The sequence below is a fragment of the Lissotriton helveticus genome, chromosome 5_1, assembly GCF_964261635.1.
Source record: "Lissotriton helveticus chromosome 5_1, aLisHel1.1, whole genome shotgun sequence".
Lineage (NCBI taxonomy): Eukaryota > Metazoa > Chordata > Amphibia > Caudata > Salamandridae > Lissotriton > Lissotriton helveticus.
Genome location: NC_136065.1, coordinates 769,915,964 through 769,934,627, shown reverse-complemented (window position 1 = coordinate 769,934,627; position 18,664 = coordinate 769,915,964).

Sequence of the window (18,664 nt, the reverse complement as noted above, 5' to 3'; positions counted from 1 at the left end):
ACCCTCAAGCTCGCCACCCGAAAACATCACCAGCTGATCCACACCACCAAGAAAACCGCATTCAAGGAGCGACTAGACAACAACGCCCACAACAGAAAGGAACTCTTCAACATCGTCAAAGAGCTCTCCAACCCCAGCGCCGGAAACAACGACATCACTCTCTCGCAAGACCTCTGCAACTCGCTCGCCGCGTTCTTCCACAGCAAGATCGCAGACATACACAACAGTTTCAGCACACAGCCGACGCACCCTACGACCGTACCAACGCCCCCCACCACCACCCTCCGCGCCTGGACCCCGGTCAACACCGAAGACACCATCCGCACAATGAACTCCATCCACTCCGGATCTCCAACCGACCCCTGCCCCCACCACGTCTTCAACAAGGCCGACTCCGTCATCGCACCCCATCTACGGGACATCATCAACGCCTCCTTCGACACCGCCACCTTCCCAGAGAGCTGGAAGCACGCCGAACTCAGCGCCCTACTGAAGAAACCATCAGCGGAACCCACCGACCTCAAAAACTACCGCCCCATCTCGCTCCTTCCTTTTCCTGCCAAAGTCATTGAGAAGACCGTCAACAGACAGCTGGCCGCCTTCCTCGAGACGAATGGATCCCTCGACCACTCGTAGTCTGGCTTCCGGGCCAACCACAGCACCGAGACCGCCCTCATCGCAGCCACCGACGACATCCGAGCCCTGCTCGACAACGGGGAAACAGCGGCCCTCATCCTCCTGGACCTCTCCGCGGCGTTTGACACGGTCTGCCACCGCACCCTAGTGCAGCACCTCAACAACATTGAAATCCAGGAGAAGGCACTGGAGTGGATCATCTCCTTCCTCGCTGGAAGAACACAGAGAGTCCGCCTCCCCCCGTTCAGATCCGAGGCCACAGAAGTCATCTGCGGCGTACCATAAGGATCATCACTCAGCCCCACGCTGTTCAACATCTACATGAGCCCCCTCGCGGCCATCGCACGCCAACACAACCTCAACATCATCTCCTACGCCGACGACACCCAGCTGATCCTCTCCCTCACCAACGATCCCGCCACCGCCAGAACCAACCTACACTAAGGGATGAAAGACGTAGCCGAGTGGATGATGAACAGCCTCCTGAAACTAAACTCAGATAAGACGGAAGTCCTCATCCTGGGATCCTCGCCCTCCGCCTGGGACGACTCCTGGTGCCCCCTGCCCTGGGCAGCGCACCCAAACCTACAGACCATGCACGCAACCTGGACTTCATCCTGGACTCCTCCCTCTCCATGACCAGACAAGTCAACGCCGTCTCCGCGTCGTGCTTCAACATCCTACGCATGCTACGTAAGATTTTCCGATGGATCCCCACCGAAACCAGGAAGACGGTCACCCAGGCCCTTGTCACCAGCCGACTGGACTACGGCAACTCCCTCTACGCCGGAACCACAGCCAAACTTCACAAAAGGCTCCAGCGCATTCAGAACGCCTCAGCACGCCTCATCCTGGACATTCCCCGACACGGCCACATCTCCGAACACCTGAGAAACCTGCACTGGCTCCCCGTCAGCAAGAGAATCACGTTCCGACTCCTCACCCACGCACACAAAGCTCTTCACAACCAAGGCCCAAGATACCTCAATGACCGCCTGACCTTCTACACTCCCACCCGCCAGCTACGATCGACCAGCCACACCCTCGCCGCCGCCCCCCGCATCCGACGAGCCACAACGGGAGGAAGATCCTTCCCCTACCTGGCTGCCAAGACGTGGAACTCCCTCCCCATCCACCTCCGCCTGACCCAAGACCACCTCTCCTTCAGGAAGCAACTCAAGACCTGGCTGTTCGAGCAGTAGCGGACCCCCCTCCCCCAAGCGCCTTGAGACCCTCCGGGTGAGTAGCGCGCTATACAAATGTTTTGATTGATTGATTGATTGATCTTTCTGTTCAACATTTAGTTGTTCTTCCAAGTTTGCTAAGTCCATTATATCTTCTTGAGCTTGATGCATTTCTGTTTCCACCTCATTCATGGCGATTGCTGCTTCATTTTCAACAATTGATTGTCCTAGTGGATCTTGGCTCAGTGGAGCAGAACTTTGACTGTCTTAAGAACTGTCTCTAGCAATCTCAGCTGCTTAGTAGCTTTCTGATCAATTTCATCGTTCAACATTTTCACATAATTTGCAAAAACAGTACATTCTATGGTATCTTTACAAGCATTGAAGGAATCTTCATAGCTCTGAAAATCTCCAAGTAATTCCAATTCTGAACGCCACGGTTTGAACAGTTGCAAAAGGGCTAAATAGTCAAATTCCCTTTTATCAGGAGTGTCGCAACTCAGTTTCCTGTGATTAATCAAATTTATTTTCATTTGTTTCAAAAAACATCCTTCAGAACCAATCACTGCATATTTTCCTTCATTGATGTTTTCTGTAGTATTCCGTTTAAAAGTGTAGTTTTGCAGCACTTCATAGAGACATATGTTCCCAAGATGATGACTTCTATTTGGATAATATGTGTCCAACATATTTGTTTTTACAATATCTGAACCTTGCCGGATCTTTTTCTGCTAAATATTCGATTTCTTGTACAAATTTAGGTACTCGATTTCACGTTGCAGAAAGACCTAGACTCACCCAAATTATTCTTCTAGATTTGGAGTATAGACTTGCAGATGATAACCGATCTGAGCATTCATACTCTCCGATTTCTCGATGGGATACCATCTTCAAACTGAAACTGTATAATTTCTTACTTAGACTCCTCTCTTGAGAAATCTCTTCCCACATTTCTTTCAATTCCGTCTTTTCTGATTTTGTAATGTAGGATGTTACACATCGAGCAACAGCAATGGAATTGTCCACAACATACTGAATATCCATGTTAGCATTCCACATTGACAGAATAACTGGATTGTAATCATTTATGTATTTTGATTCTTCACTTCTTCTCAAATTGTAGGTATTTTTTGGAGACTTTCTTGTTATGGTATGTCGCATAGCTGACATAAAACTGTTCACTCTTCCTTTGGATATTACAGGACGTGGAAATGCAAAACGACATTGGGTATAGAACTTATCCTTAGACTTGTACTTTCGTCAACAGTATTTTCCACATCGTTGGCTTTGGAATTGTAAGACTTGTTGTTTTAAGTTGTTTTCTTCTGTCCTTTTGGGTATGGAACATGTGGCATATTCTTCAATAAAAGACAAAACAGTATCATCCGAATCTGTTCCGAATTTGCGGTCATCCTTGATCCATAACAGCATATATATATGAGGAGCACCTCTTGCTTGATACTCCTTTCTATAAAAGAAATCCACAATTTCTCCAAGAGGAGGATTTTTTTTATTGCAGATAAAAGACATCATAGCTTCAAATCTATGATTGAAATATCTGCATATATTAACAGGATCCAAAGAGCACAATTCTCCTGGTGTCTTGTATTTAATATTTGTCATATTCGCATGCGCCTCTCGAAGAAATTCAAGTAAACCATCCCAAGCGTATTCAGCACAGCTTAGGGTAAGGAACCATGTAGGAGTTCCTAAGTTCCTTAGCATACATTTAAGTTCTCCATGACGATGGTACCAATACTCATTAGTGCCACGCTGACATACCAGCAGATTAATCAGCTGAGAATCTAAATGATTATCTCTCTGGTGCAGTTTATCCATAAATTCCTATGCACAAACATTTTGAAGATGTACTCCTGTTTTCAATATGTGATTGACTGCATATGAAAGTCCAGAGAAGTCACTCTCAAACAAAATATGAAATATATATGGGATACACTGTCGAAATCTTGGATCTTCTACATGCAATCTTGTTGTCCGATATTCAGATGCAGGAATCTGCACAGGTCGTTCATCATATCATCCTCCTTTTCCTGTTGGGAACAACTGCGGAAAACAATGAGCTTCCAAGCTTTCTTCCCATACACTCATGGGACTTCCCTTCGCTTTTTTCATTTGGAATATCTCAATAGTATTCCCTATCACTTCTTTTGAATGAAGTGGATGTACACTGTAATGTTCATAGATTTCTTCACTTCTGGACATGTCCACTTTTTCCATTTGTCCATTGACGTTTCAGTATCTTCTGCTAAAAGTATTTCTTCTTCTCCCATATACACATTTTTATAGAACTCATTGTTTTTGATCAGATACAAAGTCACCTTTTGCACTTTCTTAACATCCACTAATTCCTGCCTGATTTTCTTACTCTTAGTAGGCACGCCATTAACTAGAATAACTAGTGGTTCATTTTCTACACACTCTACACCAATAGTTTCAACATTTTTCTTTAAATCTAGAGGTAAATATACAACTCTTCCTTTTAACCCTCTCAGTAAATCTGAAGGAGGCAATTTACCTGTTTTAGGCTCCATATGAACAGTAGCCTGAAATGGGTGCACAAAGTGAGTGAGAATAGACTCATAGGTATTTAAATCTATCAGTTCTGGAGGAATAGTTACCAACTCTAGATTATTATGGACAGCTCTAGCGGGCATTTTCTTCTCATCTAATTTATTTTAACAATATTTACAAATACGCAGGTCAGAACACAAATCAAAACAATTCTTTACCAACAAATAAGTTACAAATTCCTTCCACTTATTATTTTCTCTTTCACTTTTTAAATACAAATCAACAATCCTAGTCTGATTTTTATAGTGAGTTTGCTGACAACAAATACAAGAATAATTTGGCCTTTCACCTGAAATCACCTTAAACGTTGTAATTTGTTCCTCAAGATTTTTTTTTACTACTATGTTCCACATTCTCTTCAACATTTTCTTCTATTAATGTATCAGTTTCTGCACTGTCTTGTTGAGGACCAAAGTAGCAAAGCTCAATTTCATCACAAACCTTCTTCACATCTGATACTAAACTACATAAAAGAGCACTGTTCAACTCATTTAACCTTAATGCTGGACTTTTTGCACAATACAATCTTCTGACTAATTTCTGCATTTGAGAATGATGTACTCCTAACATCCTGAAATGGTGAAAAACATTTTGACACACTTTGACACACAGTGTTTTTTCTCACTCTGCAAGGGTCTAGTCCTTGCAATAACTTAATCTTTTGTTTAACACTTTTTTGTTACTATATTCTCGTAAGAAATTGCGTAAAATATTAATAGATTCTTGTTGTGCACTACAAATACTACTGCAATCCCAAGTGTACACTGGGGCTTTAGGACGTCTGCCTAGAACTTCATCAGCTAACACTTCTTCTGCATTTCTGGAAACCGTCTTCTCTTTCTCAATTGGACAACCATTTCTAACCTCATAAGCTCGGCCACTGGTATCAACTGCATGCAATAAATCATTGGTCTGAAAATAACTCTCTTCATTAAAGAAAGGCTCTGAACTTGAACTGTGTTTCCATTGCCCCCCCAAAAAAAAATTAGTTCTGTTAATTACTCTTTTCCTCTTACTTTTGGCCTTCATTAAATGGATTGGTTTATTTAGTGATCGAATTCTGTTTAAAACTAAAATGAATAGTTTCCTTTTTACTTCAAAATCCGTTTGAACAATAGATTCAATAAGCTTCTTCTTTTTATAAAATAGTGCTCTTTTTCTATATTTTTCACATCTTTGAGCAAGTTAAGAACCCCTCTATTATAACATTTTTTTACTGATTTCTTTATACTGATTTTGCCTTCTTTTACCATACATCGAATCTCTTGATTGTAAAATTAATTTTTTTCCTTTCCTATTATTCATTTGTTTTTTTCTGGACGAAACATTTTCAGTAGTTTGCTCATTTTGCACACTGTTTCTAGACTTTGAAAGTTTTTTAATGAAATCCTTGGTTGTCTTACCGGAAGACTTCTTTTTACCCACATGATGTTGGTCATCCAATACTAGTTGTTGAATTTTCTTCAGATAATTGTCCTTTTGCTGTCCTTTTCTCTTTCTTGATTTTTCAGGCATGGTAACTTTATTTTAGAGATGATATACAATATTTGTAAAAAATAAACATAAATACATGTATTTTAATACATTTACAAATTATACTTTTCTATTACTATACAAACACATTCTATATTAAAACCATGTAACCACTTTCTTTTCTCATCACTAATTGAAATTGTAATTAAAGGTGTATACATAACTGTATAGGGATGCAAGGGGAGTAACAGGGTGTTTGCAGCAGCGTATGGATAGTGACTGTGGAATTGTAGGCCTGGAACACAAGTATGTAGGTGGTTAGAGGACTACATGCATAGTGCATATGAGTTTGAAACAGTCCATATGCTAAGGTCTGGCTCACTATATGAGTACTTGTATACTGACTGAATAATTAGAGTAGTATAAGGAGAGACACTGGGAACATTTATAATTGTTTGTGTTTTACTGCAGTGAATGGATTAGTACATGGTACTGAATAAATCACTGTATTATTGCTAGAGCAGTAACAGGGTGTTTGCTGCAGTGTATGGATACTGACTGGGGCATAGTAGGCCTGAAACACAACTGTGTAGGTGATTAGAGCACTACATACATAGTGCATAGAAATTTGAAGCAGTCTATGTCCTAATGCCTGGCTCTCTATATGAGTACTTGGATACTGACTGAATGATTAGAGTAGTATAAGGAGAGACACTGGGAAAATGTATAATTATTTGTGTTTTACTGCAGTGAATGGATTGCAAGAGCAATGGCAGGGTGTTTGCTGGAGTGTATGGATACTGACTGGGGCATTGTAGGCCTGAAACAAAAATGTAAATGTGGGTATAGGACCATGCATAGTGCATAGGAGTTTCAAGCAGTCCATGCCCTAAGGCCTGGCTGCATAAGTACTTGGATACTGACTGAATGATTACAGTACTACAAGGAGAGACACTAGATGAATTTATAATTGGTTGTGTTTTACTGCAGTGAATGGATTAGTACATGGTGCTGAAAGGGTCACTAAAGGAATGCAAGAGGAGTACTAAGTGTTTAAGTGTTTACAGGAGTGTATGGATACTGACTAGGGAACTGTAGGCCTGAAACACAAGTGTGTAGGTGGCTAGAGCACTACATGCATAGTGCATAAAAGTTTGAAGCAGTCTATGTCCTAAGGCCTGCCTCGCTACATGAGTACATGGATACTGACTGAATGATTAGAGTAGTACAAGGAGAGACACTATGTGAATTTATAAATGGTTGAGTTTTACTTCAGTGATTTGATTAGTACATGGTGCTAAAAGAGTTACTAAAGGAGTGCAAGAGCAGAAACAGAGTGTTGGCAGGAGTGTATGGATAATGACTAGGGAATTGAAGGCCTCAAACACAAGTGTGTAGGTGGTTAGAATACTACATGCATAGTGCATAAGAGTTTGTAGCAGTCCATGTGCTAAGGCCCTGAATCACTGCATGAGTACTTGGATACTGACTGAATGCTTCTGTCATAATGGTTCCCAAATGCACACAGAATCACAGTGTGATTCTAGACAAGTAACACTATCCTTTGGACTTTACCAAAACACATTTATTAATCTGGAAGAGGTAAGGTGACTGTACATATTCCACATATTTTAGTACAGCACTTTAGTGTTGAAGCGTGACTCATTTTGCAAATACATAAGCAATGACTTGGTTTCTAATTCTACCAAAACTTGAGAACAAGATAGGTTTTTAAGCAGTTATGTGTCTGCAAAGACATGAAGTACCCAAATGCTTCTGTCACAATGGTTCCCAAATGCACACAGACTCACAGTGTGATTCTAGACAAGCAAGACTATCCCTTGGAATTTACCAAAATACAATTACTAGTTTGGAAGATGTAGGGTGACTGCACACAATCCACATATTTTAGTACAGCACTTTAGTGTGGAAGCCTGACTCATTTTGCAAATACATAAGCAATAACTGGTTTCTAATTCTACCAAAACTTGAAAACAGGATAGGTTTTAAAGCAGTTATGTGTCTGCAAACACATGAAGTACCCAAATCGTCTGTCACAATGGTTCCCAAATGCACACACACTCACAGTGTGATTCTAGACAAGCAAGAGTATCCCTTGGACTTTACCAACACACATTTAGTAGTCTGGAAGAGGTAAGGTGACTGCACATATTGCACATATTTCACTACTGCACTTAAGTCTGAAAGCCTCACTAATTTTGCAAATGCATAAGGAATGACTGGTTTGTAATACTACTAAAACTTGACAACATGACAAGTTTTAAAGCAGTTATCTGTCAGCAAACAGATTAAGTTACCAAATTCTCCTCTCACAATGGTTGCCCAAATGCAGACAGACTCAGAATTTTATTCTAGACAAGCAAAACTACTCCCTGCACTTTAGCAGGAGAAACACATTACTCTTATTAAAAACAAAGGTACCACATACATCTCCTCACAAATTATTAACTCACCTCTCAAATTGATTTGTAGATTAAGAAGTATGTCAGTCACACACCAGATTTTCCTATACAGAATCTCTTTATTGTACTGCTCTTAGCATAAACAAAACATGGCAAACTTTCCCCTCTCTTTCTGCACACCTATACATGTAAATATCAAATCACATTGCTTCCCACATTCATTCAAAAGCTAACACACATTTCTATTGGTTACACATTTCAACCCTTTCCAATTGACATAAGTTTGAACCCTACCCCCAATCTGCCTACTGCCTGTTACCATAGTAACAATTCATGGAACACTGAACTGAGCACACAGGTCACAAGTTCAGCACACAATGTTGCTAATCAAAACAGCAAGTGTGCTTGACTTTTCAAAATATCACTTTATCCTATGTAATGTTCCTTTCAAACAGTTTTTATTAACCAATAAGAAACATGTTTTTAAAAAACAGAAACATACACCCTACTTTTCAGTCTAGAATGTTATCAAACAGCCAATTATTTCTTTTCTTTTTTCAAAACTGCATCTTAGCCACCATTTTAGAAAAACCTTAGTTTTCAAACTGCCATTTCATTTACAGAGACCATCTGAGTGCATCGAAACTTCCTTTCAAGATGCTTAGTGTGTGGATTGTGGGACACAGCTATATTTTCTGGAGCCAAAGGAATGCAGAAAACAGAGGCATTGACAAAGACCTAGCTTTGCCAAATGTAGACATTAAATGGATTGGACAGAGAGGATTAAAGTGGCACCAATTAATGCCATTGGTTAAATCCTTTTTGCATCTCCAACACTCTGATCTCCTAATTTTACACTGTGGTGGCAATGACCTAGGCACTTTGACTGGGGTAGGTCTGGAAATGCTTATGAAGGACACCTTTGGAGAGTTGATGTCACTTTCCCTCAAACTGCCTTTGTCTATTCTAACATATTCCAAAGGCAGAAATGGAACTGGTCCAGTCAATTTTGTCCACAGATTGAGAAAGGTAGGAAACATCTCAATAAAGCTGTTTCTGCTTTTCTCCGAGATTATAGGACGCGGTCCATTTACCACAACAATCTGCATTTCAATATGGATGGTATCTATAGGAGAGATGGTATACATTTTACAGATGAGGGTAACAGAGTCTTCCTCATCAACTTTAGACTCTGCATAGGTTCCTATTTGTAGGTACCAAAATCTCTCAATAAACACAACAGCTCTTTTTAGAGCCACCCAAGATCTAAAGACATAAGCTTGATGTATATCTGAAAAATATTATTATTTTTTTGCTTGGAGTCGCTCACCCAACGCGTTAGGAGTCGTGCACCCAATGCAACAGGAATCGTGCACCCAACGTGCTGGAGTTGTGCACCCTACACGTTAGGAGTTGTGCACCCAACGCATGCACACCAGGGGGCCTCGCTGAGTCCTGCGCTGGGCGCGCGACTCTAATATTACTGTAAACAAAATAGCACCTATCACTAATTTCTATTCTCCCCAGGGACCCCATCCCCTGGGGCCTATACGCAACATTAGGGACCCTGGGTGGAGCCCCAATTCCCCCACGGGACCAGTCAGCTCCCAGCGTCCTTCGGGAGCGGCATTGCTTTTCCACACAGGAGCTGCTAACATGCAGCTCCTCATGTGGAAAAGCAATATGGTTTGCATTTTAAAAGAGAGAGCAGGTTTTCCTGCTCTCTCTTTCAAAATCCAAACCAAGTTTGCTATGAGCTCCCGCCCTGCCATAGCAAACAGCAGTGTCCTGGGGATGGGCACCCCGGGACACTGCAGGAGCCGGCCCTGGTGGGTGGTGGTCCCCATGGCCCTTGACGGCTCTAGGAGGGGGGGCCATGAGGTCCTCCTCCCACAACACACAAAGCCCCAGGGGTGGTGGTCCCCGGGGCTGGGGGGGCCTTTGAGCCCCCCACCCATGTATTTTGCTGGGGGGGGGGTGGCAGTTGAGCCCCCACCCATTTATTTTGTAGCCCCAGGGGGTGGCGGTCCCTGGGGCTGGGGGGGGCCCTCTAGGCCCCCCATAAAATGTAATATTTTGCCCCCAGGGGCTAATGATTAAAGTAGTGCTGGAGCCCGTCCTTCATTTTTTTTTTATGGCAGGATCCGTGCACACTGCTTGTATTTTGCCGTTTAAAAAAATAAATAAATTAGAGGACCCTGGGGGTCCTTGTGGGACCGCCTAAGCAGGTTTAGAGGCTCAGGGTATTCCTACCTTGCCCCCTTTATACGTTTTGCACACTTGTTCTACTGATTTCTTCAGCCTCGCTTCTATCAAGGCACAAAATGGCTGCCAACACTTCCTGGTTTGGAGTGTTGACAGACAGTTGACAGCCAATTAGCATGTGCAGCTCGTGATCGTAAGGGTGCGTTCAGGGTACGCTCAGGATGCGCAGATCCACCGTGGCCATAAATATGTATGTGATTTTACTTTTGATTTTCTCAGCAACTACAGAACGGATTCATACCATTTAACCAAAAGGCATGGCTCTGAACCAAGGGCTACCTCTTTGTCAAAATTGGTGTAATTCTGTTCAGCAGTTCGGGCTGTAGCTTCAACTAAAGGTTCCTATGTGAAATTACATTGGGAAAAAAAGTTTTGGGACCCCCTTTTTTTCTTGGCCCCTGCTTGACCAATCACCCTGAGACTTTCAAGATAGGAGCGGACCAGAGCACCCCACCAGTTTTGAAAACTTTGTGAAGATTCGTCAACCGGCGCAAAAGTTATTCCAAATAGAATGCTGCGGATTTCCTATGGATAATAGGTCCTAACTATAACTACCTACTGGTGACCGCCAATAGGCAATATATACACATATATATATGTGTGTGTTTATTGGTGTAAACATACTTTTATGTGTATGTGTGTTTCTCTGTGTGTCAGTATGTTTCTCTGGGTTTCTTCATGTGTGTTTGTGTGTGCGCTACGTGTTTCTTTGCCTGGGTGTGTATTTCTCTTCTTCTCTGCCATAACTCATTAGTCTCTTCTATTCCACCCTTGTTATTGGCCCGCCCTTCCTTTTTCTCCGCTCCTCCTCTATTGCTAAAGATGGTGACTCTACTGAAACGTTCAGTGTCTGTCCTCCATGCTCCTTTTCTTTAAACCCCTTTGTGCATAGATACAGGCCTGGTCTTTCAGGAGACCTTCATTGCTTTCCTCGAGGTCAAATGGGGCTGCGCGGTGTCTCGAGAGGGGAAAAGTGAGTGTTGTCACTCAGGAAGTAGCAAGGGTCACCGTTCCCACTCCCCTGGGCCAGCTGAACAGCTCCCGGGAAGTGACTCACCCACCCCCACTGCAAAGATACACCCTTTCACAGCACCTGGTTGGTATACCCGTCCCTGCTCTTCCCTGTGTCAAGGTACCCGTTAATGTCAGAAATGATTCTCTGATTATTTTCAGTATACTAGAAACACTCATATCGCTTCCTTAAAGGCTTGCCACCTTCTCAGAAATAAACATCGTCTGAGTGTTAAAAGTTTTTATATCTTGTACAGGGCTAGAACTGGTGGTTGGTAGCACACACTTTTTTGTAAAATTATTTTACCAAGACCGGTTCTCCCAGTGTTTACTTTCAAATAATTGAGGAAAATAGTACTTGTAAAGTAATCTGCTCTTGTCAGATTGTTTTTAATTAGACAAATTGTTGCAGGGATTCTGCTCAGACACAGAACTGTGCACAGAGACCCAGAACATCAGTGAATTGTGGTGGACCAAAAAACTCACCTCAGTGCCTAGAACCCCTAACCGACTAGCATCAGTGTCACATTAGCAGTTCGCCCTATAGCAAAGGTACCAATGATTAGACAACCCAGAACATGCGACTTAGGTTACTCTCAGGAATGGTGGGAATCAAGAACACTCTTTCGTTATATTCTCATACCAGTCCACAACATGGGCAAAGAAAGAGACACAATAAAGTTTAAAATATTTATTTTAACGCCGTGCTCTAAGATGCAGTATTTTTGCGAGCATAAGCTGACATATGATTAAAAATAATACGATCAGTATTGTTACAACTTCATAAAACACAAAAGGAGAAATCATATTATATTGATGGTGGGAACAGGTTATATAGCGCCTAGTATGCCACCCTCCCTAGCTAGGAATATGTTTATAAAATATAGAAGATCTCTTAGGCTTGAATAGGTGACCCCATACCTCCAAGATAAGCAGAAGTGAATCACATCAGGATCTGCAGTAGCTCTCTGTCTCTCTGGAAACGGACTTCCTTTCAGAGTGTCTAAATCATGCATGCAGTGTGATATTAAAGATGCCAGGATTCCAGCTAGCTGCAGCTGGGTGCATGTTATGTCTAGTGCACGAGTAGATCAGCCTGAACAACACCGAACATTGTTTTGATAACCTCGGAGGCTTCAGCACTCACTGTGCAGACTAAGGTCGAACTGTAAGTCTAGGGACGTTGAAAACAAGCCATTCTTATGTGAAGCAAATCACTCAGCCTAACTTACAACAACAGTTACATATAGTGTTGTGTGCAAAAGCAGCAAAAAGGTAAAATGGCGCCTAAACTTGTAATAAGCCTATGCTAACATAGCAATGTGCGCAAGTAAGGCCCAGCCCTCACGACGCCCTCCCTTGATTGGAACACGCACAGAAAGGGGGGCAATTTGAAACGCAGAGTTCAAGTTCGAGTGAGACAGAACCAAGTTCAAATTTTGCCAAACAAGAGAATTGGGAGTAATATTCCGAATCAGCAATTAAAAAATGTTTTCACTCTACACGAAGCAGGGGCTGTATAGTGTTCAAGGCGCTGAATGTGAATTTTAGCAAAAAAAATAAAAAATTATAAGTCACAAATGCGTCTGAAGTAGAAACCACTTCAATCCAAAAGTGTATAAGCACAGTATGTTGCAACTGCTTCCAATAGGAAGTCATTGTTCTCATCCAACAACATCTCAGCCATCCAATTCAATAAAGGGAAAGAACACATGTTCTTCGACAGCTGGAGCCTCTAGCACCATCAGAGGACAACTCGGGTGTTTTTCAAGAAAACTGCGTGCCAGAAAATCATGGGCTGCAGACCATATGTTAATGCAAATACTCTAGGGCTACTTCAGACCATTAAATCCCTGAAACCATTATGAGGAGAAGAACAAACAATAGTGACGCAAAAAAATTAGAAACATATAAAAAAGTATATTTGTTGGTTATCTTTATCTTTTTTTTGGTTCATTATAAGAACATATATTAGAAGTAGAAAAAATTCATACAGAGACTAGCTAAAATACTCAACATCCTGACTACATTCATTCACAACCACAAACATACTACATACACATAATCATATTGATATATATGATCTTTTCATCAAACATGATAGAATTTATAAAGGATGTGGCGAACAAATAATAACAGCACTTTGAGGAATGAATGGCTCTTTTAGATGGTTTCCAAACTGACTCTACTCGCGTTTTGACAGAAACACTGTCTTCATCAGGAGTTCCACCTCAGAATTTTGTGCTCAAGGAAAGATAATTGGCGTCCCTGAGTAGAAGATGAATGAAAAAATATTCTCCAGGATAAATATTCAAGTATGTCCAGCATATGTATGCAGACACTTAAGCTGTTTAAATAATACAGGTCGAAAAAGGATCTTGTATCATCAAGGATTAATACTCGTCACCCAGGATGCATCTGTGGATTTCTTGTACAGTGACGGCCTTTCTCAAAAAGAGATATTTAGTATGGTAACCGATTCCTCAAGAAGAAGACCCTGCTTGGACGGACGAGCTGCTAGTCCTTCAGATGGTTAAAATTGGATACGGTTCCGACGGTCCAAAAGGTATTAACAGCTCTGATCTTGATGTGGCAGCCACCCGGAGGGACTGAAAAAACGCTGAGAAGCAGACCAAATGTTCCAATTACCTAGGACTCCATGTGCCGATGCGCAGGCCATTATTCCAATACCAGTACAGTTTAACTCATGAGCAACTAAGGGACTCATTAGTAGATCATAATCCTGGTTTGGAGAACCGTGTTGCAGAGACACAAATCCAGAGCCCAATCGAAACCACAGCCCAGGCAATGGAAGACAGGCTGCACGCATGTGAAATACGAGAACCGTAAAGATAATCTATACGCCACACTTAAAGTGGCCAGCGGGAGTGCTCCATAGTAATCAAGCATCCTGTTAGGAAGCTGAAGCAGCCGGACAAATTGTTGTGGGGCACAGATTGTGCAGCCATTTTTTCAGTAAGGAAATCAACAGCAGTATACCGGCAGCCAAAGCAAGAATCAATGGTAGACCGCCAAAGACGCTGGAAAAAATAGGATGAAAAAATGCCGGTATCACATCAAATATAGTTTGGAATGAAGTCACAAGGCGAGAACTTACAATTTTAAAAAAGTGTGCCATGCCCGTGGTCTATGAGGCATTAAAGATTGTGTGAATCAAAGCCCTGAAATGGAGGGGGAGATCCGTATTTAATAGGGCATGTACCTCGGTGCGAGTGTTTGCCACGTGAAGGACGAATGTTTCACGGGAAGATATAAGGGCAACTTCTTTTTGAGACAAAAGAGCCCTTATTTGACTCATCGTGTTCAACTCTGCTTTCAAGGTCAGAATGGAAGGCCAGATGGATACATCGAGCTTCCCATGTGGAGGAAGAAACATCAAATTTTTGCAACAGACTACACTTTGGGAAACAGTCACATTGTACGGTATCCCTGACAGCATGCCACAGCAGTTTTCATTATTTAAAAGCAAATAACTACCGTTCGCTAACTACATGGAATTCAGGGTTACTGTCGGGACAGGATTCCCTTTTAGAATGCATGCTAAATTCGGGGCATTTGAATTACCAGAGCCGTGCAATTGGATGTTCCTGCAGACTAACGATTGATCAGGTGTGGAAGTGCAATCTTCACCTTTCAAATAAACTTCTTTACCCTCCCTCTAGCACCTACACGTAAATGGCAGAGACCAAGCTTCATGGAGATAAGCGCTACCTAACGGATCAAACCTGCCTATGGCATAATTCTTCATACATGAATCGAATTTGAAAAGGGGAAAGGGGAACGCTATTAACCCATGAATTAGCCACAGAGAAGAATTAAATTCGGCAACAGAAAAAGGCAATGGTTCTAATTTTTCAATATGCAAAAGTGAATATGCAGCATCTTTCATAGACATGAATTGTTGTTTCACAGTCAAATTAAACGGTAAAAACATAGAAGAAGTATTCATGTAGTCCCAAGGCACTTTACCAGCCTTCAGAGTCTGTAATGTCCAAGCAAATTGCATTATGGAACGCAATTGGTTCTGACCATGATACTGACACCTCGTCCTGTACTATATCAACCACATATGACACAATATTATCCAATGTATAAATTCGGGAAGAAAGGGTGTTAATGCTGTTATCAACCACTGCAAGCACCTTTTCCAATTTGGCTTGATCTATTTCACACAATCTAGAAGCTGTTTCAGTCTGAGACAGTTTCCAAGCTTCATTGTAAACAGCATATACCCATATTTTCGATCTGCCACCCACAGGGCCTTTAACAAAGTCATTTAGATCAACATCATTTAATTTGGACAGATGCACTTTAACTGACGCTAAGATGGAATGTTTGAGCTAGTTCTGACATAATTTGCCCACTGAATAGGTAGTAACAGAATGATCACCTTGAAAACGGGGATCCACCCTCATCTGCATGTAGCCAGGGGACAGACCCAGAAAACAATGTTGGCACATATCAGAAATTTTTTGCCACAGTAACCAACCTTGGGAATCAAAACTGGAAAATATTAAAAGACGAATTCAGCAACAGTGATTGTAACTCACTAAGGGATAAATCAGTGTGGTTGTTCCTCGAAGGGTTTTCTCCTAAATCAGTAAGAGAGGGCACCTTTAATTTTTTAGACGTAGCCAATCCAAAGCAGGTTGTTTGTAAAATCATCAAATTTAAAAACAACATATGGTTCGGATGAGACATGCATGATGCAAAGCTGCCAGTCCTTAGAACCCCAAACATATTTAACATCAATAGCGTCTTTCCACAGTTCATAGCCCCCAACTGCTAATTGATCAAGAAAGGACTTAGAATATAGTAATTTAGTTTTGGTAAGTCTAACTTTGGAAGAAGACTTGCCAGTTATCTTAAAATAAAATGTGTCAGGATTAGATTGATTAAAATCTGTAAAATATGGGATTTTTTTTCAAAAGAGTTTTTGAGCTGCCTTCAACTGGAGCTGGACAACGTTCTCATTGTGTATAATTAACCACATTTCTAAATGCGTTTGCTTTGTGCAGAAAATGATTGCCGTAGTGTTGGTAGCAAAATAAATCAGAATAATTGGCCAAGTCCAAATACAAATCTTCAGCATCAAAAGCAGCATAATATTTCAAATCAGAAAACAGAGCCTCAATGGCCTGGACATCCCAATCATCTGAGTGTATATTTTTTTACTACACCCCCCATTGAGACACATAGTACATTTGGAACATTAATAACCTCTGTGGGGGCGTGAATTTGAAATCTAACTGCATCCCATACAATCCGATCTAAAACGGGCCAAGCAGTAATGTTAACAAAAGTCTGGTCCCTCTTCATGAGGTGAGATGAGGAGTGGGGTGCCAAAGTTCCATCAATTAACCGAATTGAAGTTCTTTTTTTAACTGAGTCCATTCACCAAACGGAAAAAATACACCACAAATCCAATCGACATGAACAAAAAATTTGAAAAAAGCACCAGCCAAATGTAAGTCCAAGTGGGTATTAAAAAGTATTTCTTAAACCAAACAGCAAAAATCAAAATTTTCGATGGGGACTTTGATGCAACAGAGTCAGTGTCAAATGAAAAGTGTGACTGGTTAACTGCAGATGTGTGCAAATCAGGCATCGACAAGTCTGTACGGTAGGTATTCTCTGTTTTATCAAGGGGATCACCAGCCGGTGGATTCAATAAAGGATCAGTAACAATAGGCATCTCGATGGCAATGTCAGGCCTGATGGAACTCGCCGGAACCAAAACAGAATTTCTCAGCATCACTGGACAAGAGACCACTGGAGTCATACTAAAAAGAATCGGCCACTCGCTGTAATTTGACATTGTCAATGGAGATATACCGGTTTTCTTTGCGACCAGAAAGTGGTGGTAAAATGACTGTTCTTGTACCCTTCACTCTAAGCACAGGAACTGGTGCACGATATGAGGGGCCAAACTCCTTCTTGTTCTCCACCTTCTCCAGATCACCAACTTGGTGTAGCCAGCCAACTACCGGAATCTGAAGAGCAGCATCAGATGTGGAGGGCAAATGTTCCTTTGTAAGACTGTCTCTGGACTTTTGTAGGTCCTGTAACACAGTACAATGTTCATCTACGTCAAAGGATGCGGCTGACGCTGCGATGTCTAGACCCTCTAGGTCTGGACCAAACATTTTGATGCCAAAGAGCATTTCGTATGGGGTCCGCCCACCCAGAGACCTTCTATGGAGATTATTAAGTGCACGCTGCACGTTTTAGAGATGGGCTAGCCAGTACCGGCCTGTACCTAAAACCTTAGCTGTCAAGGATTGCTTTAAGTCACGGTTCATCCGCTCCACAACGTTATTGCCCTCAGGCCTGTATGGAGACGAAAATTTGACTTGGACCCCCAATGAACCCATGGCATCCTTGTACGCCTTAGAGTTGAACGCTGGAGACTGGTCCGAATGAATGGTGCCACATGCAAAAATTCCAACTAAGACACGCAAATACCTTATGGCAGTTCTGGCATCAGCACTCCTTTGTGGTAACACCCAAACAAAGAGTGTGCACGAATCAACTGCAACTAAGATGTACTTATACGCATTATCTAAAGAGAAAGGACAGCAGTGATCCAAATAAACACACCAAAGTGGTTTATTAGATATGTACAACTGTGTCTGGGGCGGGCGCGCGCAGGCGTTGAAGGTTTAATCTGCTGGCATATGTCAGAATGAAGGACATAATCACGCGTCTGTTTGTATAATCCACTGCACCAGTAACGCTGATGAAGGAGATATACAGTAGCTGACACTCTGGCGTGAGCTGAGGCCATACCCTCGTGAGCTGCTGTTATCAAGGCTTGCCTGCGGTCCGCGTTGGGAATCAACCTGTCACCAACGTCGTTAATTCTCACATAGGGATCTTTATCAGGATTTAGAAGTATTTAGAAGGGAACCCTCTAGGGTAATTACCTCCCTTCTCTGTTGCAGCAATAGCTGCCAAGATGTCATCATCAATCTTACTTTTGGAGCATGTAACTGCTGCCACTAAGTATGTCGCAACTGCAGTCTTCGCTGCTTTATCAGCAAGACAGTTATCAACAGC